Raw genomic sequence first — 22,880 nt, forward strand, 5'->3', positions numbered from 1 at the left:
ATCAATGTTATCCTTGAGACTGCAATGTTTAGAATGTTAATTTTCTACAAATTTTGTTCTATTTATCCGAAATCTACTCCTCTCGTATCCTTTCCTTGATGGCATTTCCAGGCATAAAATATATGCTATTCCAGGATTCCTGGGTGGGTCATTTGTTAAGCATGTGCCTTCAGTTCAGGTCATGATCCCAGGATCCTGGGACCAAGTCCTGCATCTGGCTGCTTGCTCAGCAGGGAGCCTGCTTCTACCTCTGCCTGCAACTCCTCTTGTTTGTGCACTCTCTCTCTCTGACAAATAAATAAATAAAATCTTTGAGAGGCAAACTGAGTGCTTGGAGGGGGGATGGGGATGGGGTGAGCCTGGTGGTAGTTATTGTGGATGGTACGTATTGCATGAAGCACTGGGTGTGGTGCATAAACAATGAATTTTGGAACACTGAAAAAAAATACTATTCTAAATTTGTAAGTTGTATATATATTTCAAGCTACAATTAGGAAATTTACATTTCTTCCCAAACAAGTGGTAAGTTATTTTTGCATTATCACTGGGCATCGTTGGTCATTTCCTTCATAAGTAATTTTAGAAAATAAATCATCTAATTTGTAAAGAACAGAAATAATTCTCCCATACAACCTTAATACAATATTGCATATATTTAAATAACTAGAAACCTTAGTCTCTTTGAGAGAAAATTTTAAATATTGCTCAGTATTATGTGGGTAAAATAACCGAATTGTATTTTCACTTTTTCAATTACATGTTTAGTCTATATAGATACATAGTTAGAAGGAATAATAAGCATTCCATGGCTTTAGAAATTCATTTTATTTGTTTATTCTCTTATTTTTGTGTGTACTCCTTTCTGAATCTTAACTTGTGACTGAATGAGCCACAGACTTACTGAATATTCATGCATAGCATTTGAGATCTTTCTTCCCTAGAGTTTAAGCTGAAAGACATTGTTGATATATGTCCACTGTGACATATGACACACTTTTGCAGTTATTTTTAATTAGATATAAAATATTAATCCATTTGAGTTTGTGTATAGAATGTATTTGGAGGAGAAGGAGAATTGAAGGCATATTGTGACAGAATTTTAATTTATTTTAAAGAGAAGTTACATTAACTCAAAGGCCAAAAAAGGTCTGTCTCTAATGGCCCCCTTTGTGATCTAAAGGAGGGAATTCCCCATAACTACAACATACAGAGAAGACTAAAATCCCTTTCTGGTTTGGTTCCTCATACTAACCCCAAATAGATAAAACAACTTGTTTTCTCCTGGGATTAAAAAGCAAGAAGCTGAACATATGACTCTTCTTCAAATCATACACTTGTGCTACTAGGGATATATCACTTAGTGCCAAGTTTCAGTGAAGAGAATGTAAAGCATCTAAAGAAATTATGATTGTGGCTGGACCCCTGTCATGCAATTTCAGGTTTCCTTCTGAAAAGAGGTCTAATGCCTGGAATTTAAAGAATTTGCTAAGGCTTCTCTGCTGAGACTATTAGATGACTATTTTTAAGGAAAAAGAGTGACTTCCAGTAAATGGTATTTTAGAGATGTGATTATTTAGGATTCCGGCTGGTCAATCCCTCTGACTTCTTAAATCATCGAGTAGCATCAAGAACTTCCATTAACTTGGGCTACGCATATACTGTGAAGACTCTGTGTTCTTGAGTTTGTCAGTGAGCGCTAATCCACACATTCTGATGCTTAAATGTTTTTTAATTTCTTCAGTTTGGTTCTATCAGCTAACACAGTGGGGAGTGGGGAGAAGCAGATGACAACTGACATGGGCAATTCTCATTTGATAAGTTCAATGATGATGGTGTGTGGAAAGGCTGCTAGTACAGCCTGGAGAGAAGTGGGTCAGACAAGCCCAGAAAGTGCCCACTTTCCCATCTTCATCTACTTAACTCCTATTCATTACTGAGATTTCAACTTCTATGTAACTTTCCAGGGAGGCGCAGACCACAGGCCCAGCAGTTACGTAGTGAGTATCTGCTGAGTACATGGAAGAGCTGTGACTCATGCTGTCCTTTGGGGCTGCACTCTCAAGAAGAGAACCCTGTGAAGAGCTTTTGCCCTCTAACTGAAAAATGTACCAAGACTGGAGATTTTGGTTTTATTTTTTTGTTGCTGTTGCTCCACACTGCGGAGAGATGTGAGTGGCAAATGAGAGCTACAACCTTTGGTGAAGTTCTGCCTATCAGAGGAATATATCAGGTCATATTGTATAAAAATAAGGATTTCTTTGAAAAAGATGGATGGTACTTTGATAGGAATTGCATTAAATGTGTAGATTGCTTTAGGTAGCATAGACATTTTCACAATATTTATTCTTCCAATCCAGGAGCATGGAACATTTTTCCATTTCTTTGTGTCTTCCTCAATTTCTTTCATGAGTACTTTATAGTTTTCTGAGTATAGGTTCTGAGTCTCTTTGGTTAGGTTTATTCCTAGGTATCTTATGGTTTTGGGTGCAATTGTAAATGGGATTGACTCCTAATTTCTCTTTCTTCTGTCTTGCTGTTGGTCCATCAACAGATGAATGGATCAAGAAGATGTGGTATATATACACAGTGGAATACTATGCAGCCATCAAAAGAAATGAAATCTTGCCATTTGTGACAACATGGATGGAACTAGAGCGTATCATGCTTAGCGAAATAAGTCAAGCAGAGAAAGACAACTATCCAATGATCTCCCTGATATGAGAAAGTGGTGATGCAACATGGGGGCTTAAGTGGGTACGAGAAGAATAAATGAAACAAGATGGGATTGGGAGGGAAACAAACCATAAGTGACTCTTAATCTCACAAAACAAACTGAGGGTTGCTGGGGGGAGGGGGGTTGGGAGAAGGGGGTGGGATTATGGACATTGGGGAGGGTATGTGCTTTGGTGAGTGCTGTGAAGTGTGTAAACCTGGTGATTCACAGACCTGTACCCCTGGGGATAAAAATATATGTTTATAAAAAATTAAAAATTATAAAAAAACAATAAAATGATATAACTAAGAAAAAAAATAAGGATTTCAATTTCTTTTATATTTAGATATGCCATTCTACGATTGTTTCAATACGTAAACATAGTAAGGCTAAGAAGAATTTGGAAGCATATGCCAGCATAGTGTTTTTACCGGTGTTTTGAGGAGTATGGCTATTTTGTATAACCAACATAGCACAGTAGTTAAAAGCATGGGTACAGAAATATGATATGACTTACTTTTTGATGACTTCAGATCCTTTCCTGTGGCCAGATTCTTTCTCTGTAAAATGAGCATAATAATGTTACCAAATAGAGTTATTGTAATTGAGATAAGGTATGCAAAGCACTAAGTACTTATTTTTAAGAACAGGAGATAGATTTTTAGCTATTCTTTGCTTTATGAAATGGCAATTATGGTTTCCTTCTCGTGTAGATTCGACTGAAAGCTAATAGTGTATATAATTCTGCACTGACTTGATTTTATGAAAGGAGAAAGAATTTCAGCATTTAATTGGGTGGCTGGAGTGGGAATGATGACCAAATAGAGTACAAACCAAGTCAGGAATGTAATGTATAGAGAATCTCCATTAAAATTCCCATTCAGGGAATCTCTAAACCATAAAGCATACAGGATCACTTCAGGGTTTAATCAGTGGAGAATTTGGGCTGACTTGTCTTTAACGAACTAGTGTAACATTCTCTAATATTGTTCCCACATTTACCTATGATGCAGGGTGCTGGGCTACTGCTCCAGTCTTGGCACATTTTTCTAGTTAAAGGGCAAAAGCTCTTCACAAGGTTTTCTTCACAAGGTTTTCTTCACGAGAGTGCTGTCCTTTGGGACAGCATGTGAGTGCATGTGGTCTGCACCTCCCTGGAAAGTTACACAGAAGATGAAATCTCAGTAATGAATAGGAGTTAAGTAGATGAAGATGGGAAGGGTGTAGGAGAAGGACAGGGACCATACTGAGAAAACTGGACATCTGAAGACATTTCAAAGACATAAAATTTGCTATGATGTAACTATCGTTTAGAATAAATCTGATATGCTTGTAAATAAAATATTTAGCCAAGAAAAAAATTGGAAAGATGATGATGACAATAATAGCTCATATTCATCTGGAACCTACTATAGTAGGCGCACTGTTTTTTAGCATATTGCAAATTATCATTTCATATAATATTCATAACACTCCTAAGAGAGAAATATAATTAGTAGCCCTATTTTACAGACAAAGTAGTTTGGTCATCGTCACAGAGTGAGTAAGTGGCAGAACTTTGAACCCAGCATTTTTATTCCCAGAGCCCAAGTGACTTCTGCTGCCTTCAGATTATGATGGGCCGGGCATAATTAGAATTTTAGTCTTTATCCTGTAGGCCAGGATTCTCCGTGTATGCGCCCCATCCCAGACCTACTGAATCAGAAACTCTGGGGCAGGTCCAGCAATCCATGATTCCATAAACCCTGCAGGTGAATCTGATGCTCAAGTTTAAGTTTAAGAACATTTGATAGAGGTAATAAGAAATTCTGAAACATTTTTAAGCAAAGAAGTCATGATGTTTCCTGAAAGATGGTCATTCTCTTATCTACATAAAGGAAAAGTAATGGGGTTAGGTCTGATGGTTCTCTCTGGCGTGAAAAAAGAACCAAGGTTTCTCATTTTCCCCTCTGTACCTATAAAGGGCGATACCTATTCTGTTTCACTTAACACAGAATGAAGTTAAAAATAAATGCTACTAAAAGTGGCAAGACTATAGTCTTGAGTAATGCAGCCTTCTATTAGGGGACTTTGAGCTGACTGCTGAATTGAAAGAATGAAAATATCCTTTGTGATCTTATTGCAAGAAAAATGCCACTAATGAGATAGTTGTGACTTAGATAAATTTTAGTCTATTAGACTTGTTTAGTTTTATGAGCAAAAAGAGTGCACATAGAATGATTATGATTTTTTCTCATTCCCGGACCAAAGGATATTTTTCACTAGAAATAGCTATAGTAATAAAAATTAGACATATATTTTTCCAAAATATATTCCATGGTTTTAAGAGTTACATAGAATTTTCACTCCTCCAGAAGGGGCCCAAATCTTAATATGAATAAAAATCCAATAACTCTAGCCTTTAGAAAGTCACATTCCATATGAACTGTAGAACAGAATGGTAATTTTCAATTTGACATTATTTTGTTTCTTTCAACTAAATTATATCCTTTTCATTAACTTATAGTGAAGTTTTCTTCCCCTACCTGTTTTTATATTTTAATGCTCTTTAATCTGGCTTTCAAGGATTATATCTAGGGTACTATGATTTATTTATGAAACATTAATTAATCTAGAAACTAGAAATTGTGAAAATCTTTTCAAAAAACATCCATTTAAAAGTTGATTAAAAAATCACCAATATGAAAATGACTAATAATGTCTGTTCTCTTGAGGACAGAAGCTAATAAATACTTGAAAATTTAACAGAGCAAATGACGAGTGTTCCCGTTAGCTTGACTTTGAAATAATCTTAAGTATAAAAAAAGGACTTACGCTGATGCCTGCCCCCCTTCAAATTACTATAAATTAGGGTAGGTTAAGAAAAAGAGATTTCCTACATATCATATGGCCAGGATTTGACATGTTTTGATTTATTTTTAATTTATGGAAGAAAATGTAGGCTTTCAAATACATGCATACAATTTTATATTAACATGCTATGGTATTTATTATGTTATAAGTCAAAAACCTCTTTAAGCCAACTTAATTTAATGAACAAGATATTCATTCTCATTAGCTGAAGAATACAGGGAGAAGAGACCCCTCAAGGGAACTAACCCCTTGCTTCCTTCTTCCTGGAACATTTCCCTTCTCTCTCCTCCTCTTACTTTCCTTACTTCTGACTAGCTCTTCATGACTCAACCCTAACACCATTGCCCCTTTTCCATACAACCAGGATAGATTTCTGTAAGCTCTCATATTTCTCTGTACTTCTTTGATGCATGTATAGCAATTGTAATAAAAATAGTAAACATCAGTCTTCTCCAAAAGTGTCATCTCCTCTAAAAATTTAATTCCACTAGGACCGGAGGTATTTCTGACTTATTCCCCATTGTATCTTCAGCAAGTAGCAGAAGAAAGGAAGGAAGGCTCCTGTAGGGTAAGGCTCCAACAGCAAAAAGAGAAATGAAGACCAGTGTTCTAAACTAAGCCTTCATATGATTAAGTATCACTGCATTTAGCTACATGAGCTCAAAGCACTCTAGCTTAACCAACACCTCCATGCTTTGGTGAATTATCATATGCTTATTAATAATGAGTGGAAGGAGACAAAGTTATCTGTCATGATTCAAACTGACTAAAATATAACTTGGCGATCACAGGAATAAAGAAATGCTGAGGAAGGACACGCTGGGTATACTGACTCAGGAGAACCATAAAAAAAATCATTTGGCTGAGGGGGAAATGGCATAATTGATCTACACAATTAATGATCAAATATTTCCAAGTAGAGACCACTCTGATCTGACATATGGCTCCTAAAGGGAGTATGCCGAAGAAAAAGTAAAATGAGGATCATGAAGGATATGCCTACACACGTGAGCCTGTTGCCCACAGGTGTGCACCCTGCTTTCTATTTCCCACAGCTAAGAAATCAGCTCCTGAAAGCAGTTGTTAAAAGAGTCAACTTGGGGCTCCTGGGTGGCTCAGTGGGTTAAAGCCTTTGCCTTGGTTGAGGTCATGATCTCAGAGTCTGGGATCGAGCCCCGCATCAGGCTCTCTGCTTGGCAGGGAGCCTGCTTCCCTTCCTCTCTCTTTGCCTGACTTTCTGCCTACTTGTGATCTCTGTCTGTCAAATAAATAAAATGAAAATCTTAAAAAAAAAAAAAAGCCAACCTTTCACTCAGACTCTCTAGAAATCATCTTCTACTTCTAATTCATTCAACCACATGCAACAAGTATTTCCGTAGAACCTACTATGTACCAGCGGTGTTCTAAATGCTCAGGATACTTCAGCAACAAAAGAAGAAGCAGCAGATATGAAACACCACTGTGGGCTGACAGTAGCTACTAAATATAGAATAAAGACTAAAGGATGGTAAGTACTAAAATTTATAAAATGTGATCCCTATTCTTGAAATGTTCATAATCTTGAGCGAGGGAGGTTGATACACATGAAAATGGTGACCTACCATATGAATAGCACATGTGGCCTGGTGTGGTGACTCAAACACTTTAGATGTTGAATACATGGGATTATGTCAGTCAAGAGACCACTTTGAACTTAGGGGTGATGGAAAGCTTCATGAGGAATTGTCTTGAGTTGGCCTCCCAGCCAAGTTTAGAAAAGCAGACAAGGGGAGAAAAGGGAAAGGTGAATGCTCTCCAGAATCTCATGTACAGAAACTGTCTTGAAAACCATGTACTGTCTACACAGATCAACTGAGCACCTGCTATGAGCTGGCTATTATAGTACGCTTGGCAGAGTGTACAGTAAAAGTAAAATTTCACCCTCAGAAATTTATGGACTAGTGAGGAAGTAGTAAAAATGTGCATTAGTCACTAAAATACAAAGTAGAAAGTTCTAAGAGTCATAAATAAGAAAGGTGCTGGTAAAGTTGTATGACATTTTAGAGGAGGGAGATATTCACTGACAGCTGGTTATCAGAGAAGGCCTCATGGTAAACAGACGGCCTTCAGTGGGACCTTATGAAATATGAATGCATGTAATGCAGATTTGGGCAAGAAGTCTGATAACCAAGTGAGAGAGTTTAGAAAGTGGGAGGGTCATTTGAAGGCTTATTGCAATAGTCAAGGTAGGGTAGTCTAGGTAAAGACATGGATATTTATTAATTGGCTTTAAAATTATAACTGGCCAAATCTACCTTCCAGCACCTCTACCATCTCTTATAAATTATTTTTATGTTATTTGAACCACCAAACCATAATATAACATGAGGTTTTCCTCACTACTTAACATTAAGCATTTACCTCCTATTAGTTTTCCTGCTTTAGTTTTTGAATCTTCAGATACTTTCAGTCCACATTTCATCATCAGAATTGATTAATCTTCACAATGTTTCACATTATTTTTATTATTACAACCTGATTTTTACATGCATTTCCTTAAATAGTGGTCAACACTTTTTTTTTTAAATCTATTTTATCTTGTTTGCTGAGGTCTCTGCATGAGCTATCTTCCCTGTCCCACTGACTTAGTATGTTATGTATTTCTATATTTCTAAGGATTTATTTTATAACTGTAGTGTATGTGGTGAGTTATTACATTAATATTATTAAAATAGACAAACCTAAAATGTAAAACTCTGCTAGAATTGTATTCCAACTATCTTATGTTCTTTCTCAGACAGTGGGACTAAAGAGAATTGTATGAAATACCTGATTTTTTTTCTGAGGTCAACTTCAGGAAGTTAAGGATGTACTTGAAATAGTATAGTTTTCCACACATATTTTCTCTATGAAAAGGTCTGGATGTGTGCTACATGAATAGTGGTAGGAGGATGGCCTTGGGCATGTGTGAAGGCAGTGATTTCTTGGCAGTGCACTAAAGCTTTTACTAGTCTCAATAAATTATGTCCCGATCTGTTTATGTCCACAGTGGTAGGATATCTGATCCATAGAGCCAAAGGAAGAGGGCTTGAGTATGGGCTGAGTGGAGGTTTGGAGGGGGGAGAGGAGCTTACTACCTGTGTCCCCTCTGCCTCCTCAAGGGACCCGACTATGCACAAGAGCCCTAGAAAAGCTAAGAGAAGAATGAGTGGAGGAAAGCGTAGGTTTCTGTCTATGTATTGTTTAATTTAAAAAAATATGTTGATTATCTACTAGGTGCTGGGGATGCAGTAGGAGTTAAACTTCTGCCATGAACTTTGACTGCTTTTAGTTTATAATTTAGTGGGGGTGACAAACATGAAATGCATCATTATGAGTTATCACATCATTACAGTTATGATAAATGCTTCAAGGTGAAAATGCAGAGTGCTCTGAAGGATGGCTAGAGTGTTGCACTGTGGAAGCACCCATCCCCAGAACAGAAGTAAAGAGAGCTAATTGTGCTTGAAGCATAACACTAACTACAAGAATAAATTATAAAATTCTCCATTCTTGGGGCAATGGTGGTATAGATGATATCACAACGGCAAGGCATTTAGAAAACTTCAGCCTCATGATAAATTATGCATAACATTTTGTTATTGCAAAAATGACAAGGAATCCCTGGAACCCCCCTCCATTTTTTAATAATACATATTCCTCATAAAAACAAGGAAATCTCAACTGAAATCTTATGCACCTGTGTGGCTAGTCAATTATTCACAAATCATCATGGATCTGATATATATTTTTTCTACCTAATTCTGTTAGACAGTCAATTTGTAATGCTAAACAAAATGTGCATAGGAAACTTAAATATAGCATTTCAGATATTCTCTGAACATTCATTTATTTGTTTACTGTGAGATATTTACCAAAATCAGATGTGCACACCCATCATCTGAGCACATGTCCATCTGTCATCTGAAACTGCCAATAAATATATTGCTTAAATAGTAACAGTTAAGAATAGAGACTCTCATAATGAGAGAACTAAGAGTAGATCATATAAATGATCACAGAGCCACATAAAGATAACCACCAGACAAGCCACAAAACGATAGAATAACATAAGCTGTCCTTGACAATTCCTTCATGTGTTCCATTTCTAAGGATTCCTGAGGTAACTTTTATTGTATAAATTATTTTCAAATAAATGAGAAAAGGAGGAGTTAGTAAATGTAACTCAATGGCAGTAACTGAATCCTAGAGATTAAAACCCAGACTTTATGAGTCCCTCTCTCTCACCTCTTGAAAGTGTAGGCTACTTTTGTCTTTATGCAACATATTCATTAAGATTCTTTAGTTGCATTTACTAAAAATTTGAACCTGGATATATCACTCTTGCTGGCATTTTTGAATTCCAAGCATCTCTAGCTGATAGTCCTTTCCTGGGATATAGTGTGCTTGTGACTTAGAAAAGAAACTCTTCTTATCTGAATGAAGTTCTCTGAGATAAGTGTAGAAGGAACAGATTTTGAAACTTCCCTGTTCTTACTAAACCTGCCATTACAATCAGAAAATGAAAAAAAAAAAAAAAAAAAAAAAAAAAAGAAGGAGCAAGAAACCCTTTCTCAAAAGTATCTGCTATCCAGGAAATCTCCGGACAGAAGTAAATGTGCTCCTGGCTTTGCATTGTAAGAAAAATAAACCAAAGGAGCAAATAATTCATTTTCCATTAAAATAAAAATATTCCTGTTTTACTAAACTCTTTCTATTGTCACCAAAAATTACAATAATGTACAACATATGTACAGTCTGCTTTTCAGACTATAAAGATTTAAACTACTGTATATTGTGCCAGTTCTTTTCTGAGAGGGCTGGAATTGGTCATGTACCCACCCTACAAGCATACCCACCTTCCAAAGTGTTAGAGCATGAATCCCCATCTTCTTTATAGGAGTAAAGGCTTCTGAACTGATGATACTGGAACTCATGAGACTAAAAATAATTAAATTAAATAATTACTTATTTAAACAAAGAAAGTAGGTTAAAGCCTACTTGGAAGTCATAAAAAACATACACATATATCTTAACATATTAATTTAAGAAATATACCCACTCATTTGCTGAAGTTCAAATGTAGGGCCAAGATTATTTCTTTGGTATAGGGCTATTATCTGGAGCCCAGTGTTGATTGTTAGCACAAACAAATTCAGAAACATCTTCAACAAGCACTATTTTACTTTGTTTGTTTTGCATATATTTTGTTTTATTTGTGAAATAAGAACTTAAAGACAGGGGTGCCTGGGTGGCTCCGTGGGTTTAGCCTCTGCCTTCAGCTCTGGTCATGATCTCGGGGTCCTGGGATCGAGCCCCACATGGGGCTATCTGCTCAGTGGGGAGCCTGCTCCCCCTCTATCTCTGCCTGCCTCTCTGCCTACTTGTGATCTCTCCCTCTCTGTCAAATAAATAAATAAATAAATAACCTTAAAAAAAAAAACAACTTAAAGACATAGATGAACAAATCAAAGCAAAATCTAAGGTTTTTTTACTTTTCCCCAATCTCTTCTGTTTTCTCACCTGTAATTAATCTGATAGCAGTGCTAAAGAAATTTTCAAAACTTTCCAAAGCATTAAATTTAATGTTTACAGAAATAAAAACTCTTTACAATTAACATTATTTATTTACTATTTAATTAAATGTTATAGTTACAAAATGAAAAACAAGTGGCATAAACAAGTTTAAGAATAAACACAAGTGATTCATGCTAAAAATAAAGGGGTATGTGCTTATTCTTTTTAAAAAAACATTTTATTTATTTACTTGACAGACAGACATCATAGGCAAAGAGGCAGGCAAAGAGGCAGGCAAGGGGGGGTGGGGAACAGGCTCCCCGCTGAGTAGAGAGCCTGAGAGCCTGAGATCCTGACCTGAGCCGAAGGTAGAGGCTTTAGACCACTGAGCCACCCAGGCGCCGCTGTGCTTATTCTTAAGAAGAGTATATTTAGGATCATATGATCCAATAATTCTACTGTTGGGTACTTACCTAAAGAAAACAAAAGCACTAATTCAAAAAAATATACATGCACCCCTGTATTTATTACAGTATTATCTACAGTAGTCAGGATATGGAAGCAACCCAAATATCCATCTATAGTAAATGGATAAAGAAGATGTGGGACACACACACATGAATATTATTCAGCCACAAAAAAGGTGAAGTCTTGTCATTTGTGAGAACATGGATGGACCTAGTGGATAGTATGCAAAGTGACATAATTCAGAGTGACAAAGGCAAATACCACATGATTTCACTTATATGTGGGATCTAAAAAACAAAACAAAAAGAAATAGACTAAAAAATGTGGAGAACGTTTCTAGAAGGGAGGTGGGTGAGGGTTGGGCAAAACAGGTGAAAGGCATTAAGAAGGACAAACTTCTCGTTTTAAAATAAGTAAGTCACAGAGATGAGAAATAAACAGCATATGGGATATAGTCAATAATGGTATAATAAGTTTGTATGATGACAGAACATGACTAGTGGTGAGCACTGAGTAATGTATAGAATTGCTGAATCAATATGTTATATACCTGAAATGAATAGAACATTATATATTATATACTTTAGTAATAAGTATTCTTTTCAAGTCTATTTTCAGTAGTATATGGGTGCCACAGATAGGGCAGAAGGGAGAGACAGTAAGTCCAGCAAATTGGTTAAGTAGAGGGTATACTGAGAGAATATCCATGGTAATTGTTATATTACAGGTACTTCTCAAGAGTTGTTATGGTATATAAATGAGGATTTAATTTATTTTAAGTCATTTGATATTTCTATGTTAAATGCAAGTTTTTAAAACAGAACATCTCAGGACTACTGCTTGGCATGACCAATTCTCCTACTCATATAAAGAGAAGCAGCCTGGCCTGTGTGGTGTTACTTTAAAAGCTCCAGGATACTTTGCCTTCCACACAAACACATTCCTTGGCTACTATTAATACCTGTCAGTTTTCTACCTTAGGAACTATATTAATTTATGCCAGTGGTTCTCAAAATTTGAGGGGCATAAGAATTGTAGAATGAACCTTTAAGATGCTGAACAGGGGTGCCTGGGTGACTCAGTGGTTAAAGCCTCTGCCTTCGGCTTCCAGGGTCCTGGGATCAAGCCTCGCATCGGGGCTCTCTTCTCGGCAGGGAGCCTGCCTCCTCCTCCTCTCTCTCTCTCTCTCTCTCTGCCTGCCTCTCTGCCTACTTGTGATCTGTCTGTCAAATAAATAAAAATCTTAAAAAAAAAAAAAAAGATTTAACATGCTGAACAGAGGCTCTGATTGGAGATTCTGACCCTGTAATAACAGGGGGAAGCTCAGGAATCTTTTTTTTTCTTCTCATTTTTAAAAATCATTTTTATTAACATATATTATATTATTTGCCCCAGGGGTACAGGTCTGTGAATCATCAGGCTTACACATTTCATAGCACTCACCATAGCACATACTTTCCCCAATGTAAGAATCTGCTTTTTTAACAAGCATCTCCTATAATCCAAACACTATTTTTAGACACTATTTTGACAAAACTTTGAACACTATTCAAAATATCATCATCAAGGACCATGCCATCTTTCTTTTGATTCCAGCCATTCTGGACTACTTTCAGTTCTGGCACAGATTTCTCTCTCCTCGAAACCCTTGTATAAACAGTTCCCTTTCCCGGAAAGATTTTCCTGTACTTTATGGAACAACTTCAACTTCGATCATTTCCCCAGGGGAATTCCTGCCTCTGTAGACTAGGTTATCAATCCTTACCATATACTCCATCATATCCTTTACCCGTCCTTGTCAAGCATGTACTACTCATGTTCATGTCTTTCGCTTCTCACTTGCCCACCTCCAAATCATCAGCTCCATGAAGGAAGAAGCCATATTTGCTTTGGTCACCATTATATGCCTAACATTTCTCAAGGTGATGGGCAAAGTGGCCATTCAGCATTACTATAAGAGTTTAAAAAAGAAAAATGAATGTCAATATGCAAATCACTTCATGAAAGGCAATATTACCTGCCTTTCCTCAGTTAGCTGTCATTTAGATCCATTTTTAAGAATAGGGTTTAATAACATTGTAAAATGGAAAGCAAGAGATCCAGACAGCTCATACTCTGGGCCCCTGGCCATGAATGTTACCACCACAACTCTGGGGTGTGGAGGGAAATGCAAGAAAAGGAGAGCAGAGTCAGCTGTGGCCTCTGGTTATGGACAGAAAAAGGACTCATCAAAGTGGACAGGCAAGCCATGTTCACAGGCAACAAAAATGCGTCTGAACCTGCACGGAGGCCAAGGGGACCCTCCTACATGCCTGCAGGTGGTGACCTGGAAAGGAGACTTGCTTAGACTTAAAGCTTCTCCATAAGCGTTTCCATTATTTCCACAGATAGCCTTGATGCTGCCCTGTTGCCATGAATAAAGGTGTTGGTGTCTTCACAAAAAAAAGAAAAAAAAAAGAGTGGAAGGAAGAAAGAAAGGAAGGAAGGAAGGAAGAAAGAAGGAAAAAAAGAAATAAAGAATAGGGTTTAATAGGAAAAAGAAAAAGGATATTTATTTTGGGAAAGAAACAGGAAGGCATGAAATTTAAAATGGCTCACTCTTCAATTTGCCCTAGAAGTGACTTGAAATCAAATACTACTGCCCGTGTTGAGCTGAAGTATAAAAAAATTTTCCATTCAATGCTCATCTATGGTCTGCAAATTGTTCATTGATGGCTACTTATTCTTTACAGCACAAGTTCTTACTGTTAAGAATTATACACTAATGATATCAAGGGTGAGGCTCATGAAACTGCTGCTGAAGTTCTTGGGAAAGAATTCAAGAGAGAAACGGGATGGTTAATTACATGTTAATTCACGAAGTGGTGAATTAGATTTTGAGGAATTCAATTGTTTCTATTTAGCATGATCTTCAGAGTAACACACACACACACACACACACACACAAAACAGAAAAAATTATTTAATTGATTTTTATTCATAAAGCCCTCCATCTAATATATAAGTAAACCCCAAACCCTAGACAAAATGAATAAGACAAAGTTTCTGTCTTCAAAATGTTTTTAATTTGGCTGGTGATTCTATCAGTAACCAAGATGAACAGTAAAAAGAAGAAAGAATAATAAAAAGTGAGAATAGGTTGGGCACCTGGGTAGCTCATTGCTAGGTATCCAACTCTTTATTTTGGGTCAGGTCATGATCTCAGGGTTGTAAGATACAGAGGCCTACATTGGGTGACATGCGGGGCCTGGAGCCTGCTTAAGATTCTCTCTCTCCCTCTGACCTTCCCACACCAATTCACACTCACAGGTGCTCAATCACTCTCTCTATCAAAAAAAAAAAAAAAAAAAAAAAAGGATGCCTGGGTGGCTCAGTTGGTTAAGCATCTGCCTTCTAGGGTCCTGGGATCCAGTCCCACATCAGGCTCCCTGCTCAGTGGGGAGTCTGCCTCTCCCCCTCCCTCTACCCCACCTTTCTGCTCATGCTCTCTCTCTCATTCACTCTCTTTCAAATAAATAAATAAAATCTTTAAAAAAAAATGAGACTAGGTCAAGGGAACCTAGAGACATCTTCATGTGTAATAACATTTGCATTAACGGATCCCAGAATAAAAGTGAGCAAAGGGGGCAGAAAATTTATTTGAAGAAATAAGAGCTGAGAAAGATATAATAGCTAAAAACTCCCTAAATCTGGAGAGGGAGACATCCAGATCCAGGAGATACAGAGAGTCTCCAACAAAATTAATCTGACGAGATCCACATCAAGACATATAATAATTAAAATGGTAACAAGTAGTGATAGAGAATTTAAAAAGCAGCAAGAGAAAAGAAAACAATTACATATAAAGGAAACCCCTTAAGGCTATTAGCCGATTTTTCAGCAGAAACTTTGTGGGTGAGAAGGCAGTAGCACAATATACTCAAAGTGATGAAAGGAAAAAAAAAAAAAAAAAGGAAAACAAAAACAAAAAACCTGTAACCAAGGATACTCTACCTAGTAAGACTATCATTTAGAATAGGAGAGGTAAAGGGTTTCCTACACAAACAAAAGTTAAAGGAGTTCATCACCACTAAATCAGACTTACAAGAAATGTAAAAGGGAATTCTCTGACTGGAAAAAAAAGACCATAATAAAGAGTAAGAAAATTAGAAAGGAAAAAATTTCACAGACAAATATAAACATCATAAAAGTGGTAGATTAATCACTTATAAAACCAGTATAGAGGTTAAAGCAAAAAGCAGTAAAATCAATTACATCTATAAAAATCAGTCAAGGGACTCATAAAATAAAAGGTTGTAAAGTATGACATCATGCGTATAAAAGGTATGTGGCTTAGAGTAAAATTTAGTGTTTTAAAATGGGTTATAAGAATACACTTAACTAGATGAGCACAGAGAAATGTATAGAATTACTGAATCATTATATTGTACAACTGAAGCTAACAACACTGTATGTTAAGTATTCTTGAAAAAAAAATTAGTTTAAAATATTTTCTAAGAGGTGCCTGTGTGACTCAGTTGGTTAAGCATGTGCCTTCAGCTCAGGTCATTATCCCAGTGTCCTGGGCAGAGGCCCATATTGGGCTTTCTGCTCAGCAGGGAGCCTGCTACTCCCTCTCCTTTTGCCTGCTACTCTGCCAACTTGTGCTCTCTGTCAAATGAATAGATAAAATCTTAAAAAAAATTTTTAAATAAAAATTTTAAAAAATTCATTCTTTTACCAAAACAAGCAAACCCTCCCAAAAAAACAAAAGTACGAAACAAACAAACAAACCTACATACCTGAGAAGCAAATAATGAGATATAATGATTATACAATAATAAAATCTGTTATGTACCTGTGAAATTCAGTTTATCTACCCTGGATTCATTCATGTGTTTGAATGTAATTTGGGGGTGGACTAATTCAGGCTGATCTTGGCTGGGTCAATTTAACCCTGCTTTCTGTGTCTCTTGTCCTTATGTGGGGCCAACAGGAGGCAAGTCTGGATCTCCTATTTTATGGCAGTGGCTGAAGCACAGGAGAGTAAATCCAATCTCTAAAGTGCTTCTTCAAGAGTCTGTTTGCATTGCATTTACTGGTATCTCATTTAGCCAAAGTCAGTCACATGCCTGAACTCAAAATCAAGAGAAAAGGAAAATATTTCACTTCTTTATAGAAAACTGTAGAAACACATAGAAAAGGGTGTAGATACAAGGAAGAGAAGATTCAAAGCAATTAACTCAATCTACTATAATAATTTATACAAGGAAGCAGAAGCTTAGGATCCAGTAAGAAACTCTGAGGAGTATCAGGATTAAGAAAACTAAATATATTACTTTACTTTGTACCCTATTTTTAGCACAATTCTAGGGACTTATTTTTAAACTTCAGCAAGTCAATATGCTTGCTTAAACCTTACTAATTGGTCAAATTTAAGATCTATCTGAAGGATCAAGAATTCCCCATAAACCCTTGAATCTAAGTTTCCTCAATGTTAGAAAAACATCAAGTAACAAGACTTTTAATAGCATGGAATAAAAGCTGTGGGGAAGAAAAAGTGTCTTAATGCTATTTTAAAGCTACTATGTATCAGAATACCACAAGAAGGATGCTCTGAATTATGTTTCCACTCTTTATTAAGATGCTTTGTATAATTAGTAGTGTTTCTATCAAAATAAATAGTAATTTGAAATTCATCCAAATTAAAAGCCCAAATGAAACAGGAACGTTAGTGATGGATAGAATGTTAAAAGAGTCAAAATTCTCTAGGGTGAATATGTCTGTATGAGTCAGAACAGTTTAAATCAACTCTGTAGAATCCATGTGGAGTAAAGCAGAATAAAAAGAAGTTTTTGGGAGGAGGAACCAGGAATCCACACAGACTTCTAGCCAAAAGGAAAATTCATTTCCGGTTTTCTGAAAACTCTAAAAATCAGACTAAATTCTATATATGCCATTGTGAAACCTACACTGGCATCTTGAGAAATAAGACAGCAAATATAGTAAAATAAGTCATTATTCATCTTTTATTACGTAGTATCTTATAGTTCCAATAAAGGTGGATGCTACAAAATGGACAGAGTGGGTGCCTGGATGGCTCAGTCCTTATGTGTCTGCCTTCAGCTCAGGTCATGATCCCAGGATCCTGGGTTCGAGCCCCACATCGAGCCCCGCATTGGGCTCCCTGCTCAGTGGGAAGCCTGCTTCTCCCACTCTCCCTGCTTGTGTTCCCTCTCTCACTGTGTCTCTCTGTCAAAATAAATAAAATCTTTGAAAAAAAATGGAAAGAGTAACTTCTTCATATAATATTTTAAAATAAGACTATAAATATAATCTTCTACAGGCAAAGTTGTGAAAGCATTTCCAATATCATTTACCAGGACTAGGGCATATCATCTGGACCTATGTTACTATGCCAACAGCACCATCTTGTTTCAGTGCCTGTTGGTCATAGAACAATGATTTGGCAAGCCCATGCACAGCCACATTGCATCTAGGTAATGATAACTAGTCTGTGATATTCAGAATTACTTATAATACCTAGGAGAAAGTCAACATGGCAGTTCTGGCCTGTGCCTACCATAGAAACAAATAATCATGAGCTTGAGATAATATAAATAAGTGTAGATATTAAGAACTTCTCATCTCCTACAAAACGGAGAAGATTCTGATGTAGTGGGAAGGGCTATGACCTACAAAAAAACTAAAAACCAAAACAAAAAAACCTCGTTTGTAAAAATTAAGCTCTAAGATTACCTCATACCATGTGTAAAACAACTAAAATTTAAAAACTTCTTAGGAGAAAACACAGATATACTCTTTGTGACCTTTGGTTAATCAAAGATTGCTTAGGTAGGGTAAAAAGTTGGACTTAATGAAAATTTAAAACTACTCTTAAAAGGACACTGTCAGGAAAAGAAGCCAAAGTCTGTTAGCCAAACATCTACCTCTTAAAATAATTTATTCAAAATATATAAAGAATTCTTACAACTCAATAAAGAGAAACATCAACATATTTTTTAAAATTGACAAAAGATTTTAACAGACACTTCACAAAGAAAAACTACAGGTCGCAAAAGAAACACGTTAAGATTTGTCAACGTCATTGAGATGCTGCTAGCTAAAAGCACAATGAGAAATTACCTAACGTCTACTATATTAGCTAAAATTAATAAACTTGAAATGCCAAGTGTTGGTAAGGATGCAGATTGACCAAACACTTACACATTGTGGTGAGAATACACAATGATATGGCAACTTAAGAAAACAGTTTACCAGTTCCTTATAGAGGTCAATATATACCCACCATATAATCAAGCAATTCCATGTCTACATGTTTATTAAAAATAAAAGAAAACATTTGTTCAAAGACCTGTATAAGAATGTTCATAACACTTTTTTTCATAATAGCACCCAAATAACCCAGATGTATATTAATTGGTAAAGAGATAAATTGTAGTATATTTGTAAAATGTAATACTGCACAGCACTAGGAAGAACAAACTACCTCTACATGCACCAACACAATGAATGTCGCAATGATTATGTTCAGTGACAAGCTAGTGACAAAAGGCTACATTCTTTAAGATTTTACTTGTATAATGATCTCGGGATAGAGAAGAGATCAGATGTTGCTACTGATGGGGATGGGGGAGGAAACCTATCACAAAGGACCTTGAGAGAACTTTCTAGGACGATGGGAAATGTTACGTAATTCAGTTGTGGTTGTAGTCCCATAACTGTTTACATTTGCCAAAACTTATCAAACTGAACACGAGAATTTTATTGTATATAAATTAATCTTAATAAATCTGGCCTTAAAAAAATAAAAGAAAGAAAGAAACAATGGCAGCTTCAACCAGGATGAGAGAGGAAATGGAAAGGAGTGAAGGAGTAGTTGGACAGTTAATGAAGATGGTGCCATAGGAGGCTCCTGACCTCCCTTCCTCTCCATGAACATACCAGATGTACAGCTGCACACAGAGCAGTTACCCATGAGAGAAATTCAGAAACTAGCTAAGCAACTCCTATATGTTCATGAATGAGAAAACACCAACAGTGAAATGGGAGGGAAAGACTGACACACTCTTGCCCTAAACCCCAAACCCGATACAGGACCATACAATTGGGAGAGAACTCCCAATGGCCTCCTTCTCTCTGTGGAGCAAAGGGTTTGGATTTAACTCTTAGTGACTCAACTTTTAAGACTTCCGTCAGAGGGATGAGGTCCCAAAACCTTAGCTCTGAAAACCAATAAGGCTTTCATCCACAAGACCCACAAAACCATAGCAAACAAAGGAGCAGTTGTTAATGGGCATGTAAGCCTTCACTATGGCTATTCTCCCAGGGCCCAGCACAGAGGAAACAGTGAAAATTACCCATCTCCCAGGCTTTCCCTGAAAGGGGCCCATATGCATAATTTGAAAGCTGCTTCCTGCTTCTAATTTAGTGTACATCTAGGAACTGGTTATGATCCTCCCATGAAACCAGGGAAGCTAATGGACACATCCAGCTCCATCTACCTGTAGCCCACTCCAAGTTATCACTATCCAGGAATAAAACTTGTATATACAAGTTTTCACCCCAGATTTTGCAGCTACTATCCAAGAGACAGGTCCCCAGATCACCTGATTCTGATAGCCAATGAAGCTTCCATATATGTGGAACACTAGTTCTACATGTAGGTAAGCTCATCAACATTGATCTTGGAAATTATTTTTTGGATATAACACCAAAAGCAAAGGCAACAAAAGCAAAAACAAACAAGTGGGACTAAATCAAACTAAAAAGCTTCTGCACATGAAAGGAAACCAACAACAAAAAGGCAAATTATGGAGTGGAAGAAAATATTTGGAAACCACATATCCAAAAGGGGTCAATGTCCAGAATATACAGTACAATTACATAATTCAATAGCAAAAAAACCAGGAATAACTCAATAAAAAATGGTCAAAGGACCCAAAGAAACATTTTTCCAAAGAAGACATACAAATTACCAAAAGGGGGATACCTGGGTGGCTCAGTGGGTTGGAGCCTCTGCCTTTGGCTTGGGTCGTGATCCCGGGGTTCGGGGATCAAGCCCTGCATGCATCAGGCTCTCTGCTCAGCAGGGAGTCTGCTTCCTCCTCTCCCTCTCTGCCTGCATTTTGCCTACTTGTGATCTCTGTCTGTCAAATAGATAAATGGAATCTTTAAAAAAAACAAAAAACAAATAACCAAAAGGTACATGAAAAGGTGTCCAACATTATTAATCATGAGGGAAAAGCAAATCCAAACCACAACGAGATAGCATTTTATACCTATTAGGATAGCCATTATAAAATGATAAGAGATAACAAATGCTCTCAAGGATGTGGAGGAGAAAGAACCCTTGTACACTGTTGGTAGGAATATAGATTGATACAACCACAATGGAAACAGTATGGAGGCTCCCCAGAAAATTAAAAATAGAACTACTATATGATCCATCCATCCTACTTCTGGGTAAATATCCAGAGGAAATCATTACCTCAAAGAGATATGAACTCTCATGTTCAATGCAAGCATTATATACAATAGTTATGGTGTGGAAACAATTCCAGTGTTCATCAGCAGATAAATGGATAAGGCAAATCTGGAACATGTATAAAATACAGAATAATCAGCCTGAAAAAAAATTCCACCATTTACAACAACACGGATGGACCTGGAGGACATTATGCTGAGCAAAATAAGCCAGAAAGAGAAAGACAAACACTGCATGGTTTCACTTATATGTGGAATCTTAAACAAACCAACCAACCACACACACACATTAAAAACGGGAAAAAAAAAACACAAACAAACCATAAAAGCATAGAGTAGAAAAGTGGTTGCCAGGGTATCAGGACCTGGGAGACGGGGTGAGGTAGGGGCTGGGGAATAGGGAGAGGCTGGTGAAAGGCTAGAGGTTTTAGGATAGGAGCCAAAAAAGTTTATATTATACAAATTTTAAGGAAACTGAGGACCTGGTGGGTAATTATGAGTACACTGGAAAGAGCAGGTGATAGCGGGTTGTGGGAATATAGGAGGGAGGAACATTCTATGCAAAGGGCAATTTGTTTAAAAACCCGACATAAATGGTGCCACAAAGCATTCTCTGCATCATTACTGTTGAGGATGGCTTGAACACACAGAATTGCAAAGGGTGACGCTGTAGAGGCAAACATGGTCCAGGTTAAGTTGGACTTTGTAAAGCATCCTGGGGATTTTAAGCTTTATCCTTAGAATGATGGGAGTCATTCAAAGATTTTAAACTAGGAATGATCCATTCTAATTCATGTTTCAGGAAAACTTCGTTGGCTTCAGTACAGAGGACTACAGAAGGTAGTGGCTAAATTAACGGAAGGGACCAAGAGTCCTATTGCAGTGGGATGGAGAAAAGTGAAGAATTCCACAAACTCTGGTAAGCATATAAAGTCCAAGGATTGATTAGACATGAATAGAGCGGTAATGAATAGAGTGGTAATAGGTGAGAATTATGCCCATATTTCTGACTTAGGCAACTTGATGGATGATAATTACAATTATTGAGGCTAAGAAATATTGGAGAGGGAGCAGGTTGGAAGGGAAGATGATGGATACATTTTATTATTACCATTATTATTATTATTTAGTCATGTCATAAGAATGTTACTGATATGCTCTATCCAGTCCTTTTTTTTTTTATTTAAGATTTTATTTATTTATTTGACAGAGAGAGATCACAAGTAGGCAGAGAGGCAGGCAGAGAGAGGGTGGGGAGGAGCAGGTTCCCTGCTGAGCAGAGAGCCCGATGCATGCAGGGCTCGATCCCAGGACCCTGAGATCATGACCCGAGCCGAAGGCAGCAGCTTTACCCACTGAGCCACCCAGGCGCCCTCCAGTCCTTTTTTTTAAATGTCAGTGTTTCTGATCTTCAGAACTATAATTCTTATAATGTTAAAAACCATTAAGCTTCTTACTTTACAAATTATTTTCTTTCTTAAATCTATTGGCACATTTTTACTACCAGAAATGGATACAAAGGACATTGAAAGCAAAAGCTGCTATTTGCAAAAATGGTGGTGAAAGAGTTATATTTTCTTCCTTGTCCTTTTTGAACTCATGAAAGAAATCAGCCACATATCTGAGTTTTAGGAAGAATCAAGTTTTATCTTTTTGTGAAGTTGCCCTTCTTTTTCCTTATCCAATTTCAGTATGACTTTATTTCCTTTCTACATAGCTTTGTGATTATAATTATCTGTTTATATTCATATTATTACTAGTACCACATCTCCTTCTACCTTGAAGTCAGAGATTCTGCTCAGTTATTTGGAAGTACCCATGTACC

General features: G+C 36.9%; 1 long non-coding RNA gene across 4 annotated transcripts in view; it reads right to left on the bottom strand.

Moving 5' to 3' along the window:
• LOC101683035 overlaps window positions 1-22,880 on the bottom strand; it is a 71,867-nt gene that overhangs the window by 25,235 nt on the left and 23,752 nt on the right. For all 4 annotated transcript variants that reach the window (XR_006602495.1, XR_006602494.1, XR_200671.3 and 1 more), the window contains exons 3-5: window positions 10,444-10,525; window positions 3,716-3,867; window positions 3,231-3,273 (exon numbers count right to left, since the gene is read on the bottom strand). This is a non-coding gene — a long non-coding RNA (uncharacterized LOC101683035). The remainder of the gene's footprint in view (window positions 1-3,230; window positions 3,274-3,715; window positions 3,868-10,443; window positions 10,526-22,880) is intronic.

This window comes from Mustela putorius, unplaced genomic scaffold, assembly GCF_011764305.1.
Source record: "Mustela putorius furo isolate JIRA1106 unplaced genomic scaffold, ASM1176430v1.1 tig00003869_pilon_pilon_pilon, whole genome shotgun sequence".
In the NCBI taxonomy this organism is placed as follows: Eukaryota; Metazoa; Chordata; class Mammalia; order Carnivora; family Mustelidae; genus Mustela; species Mustela putorius.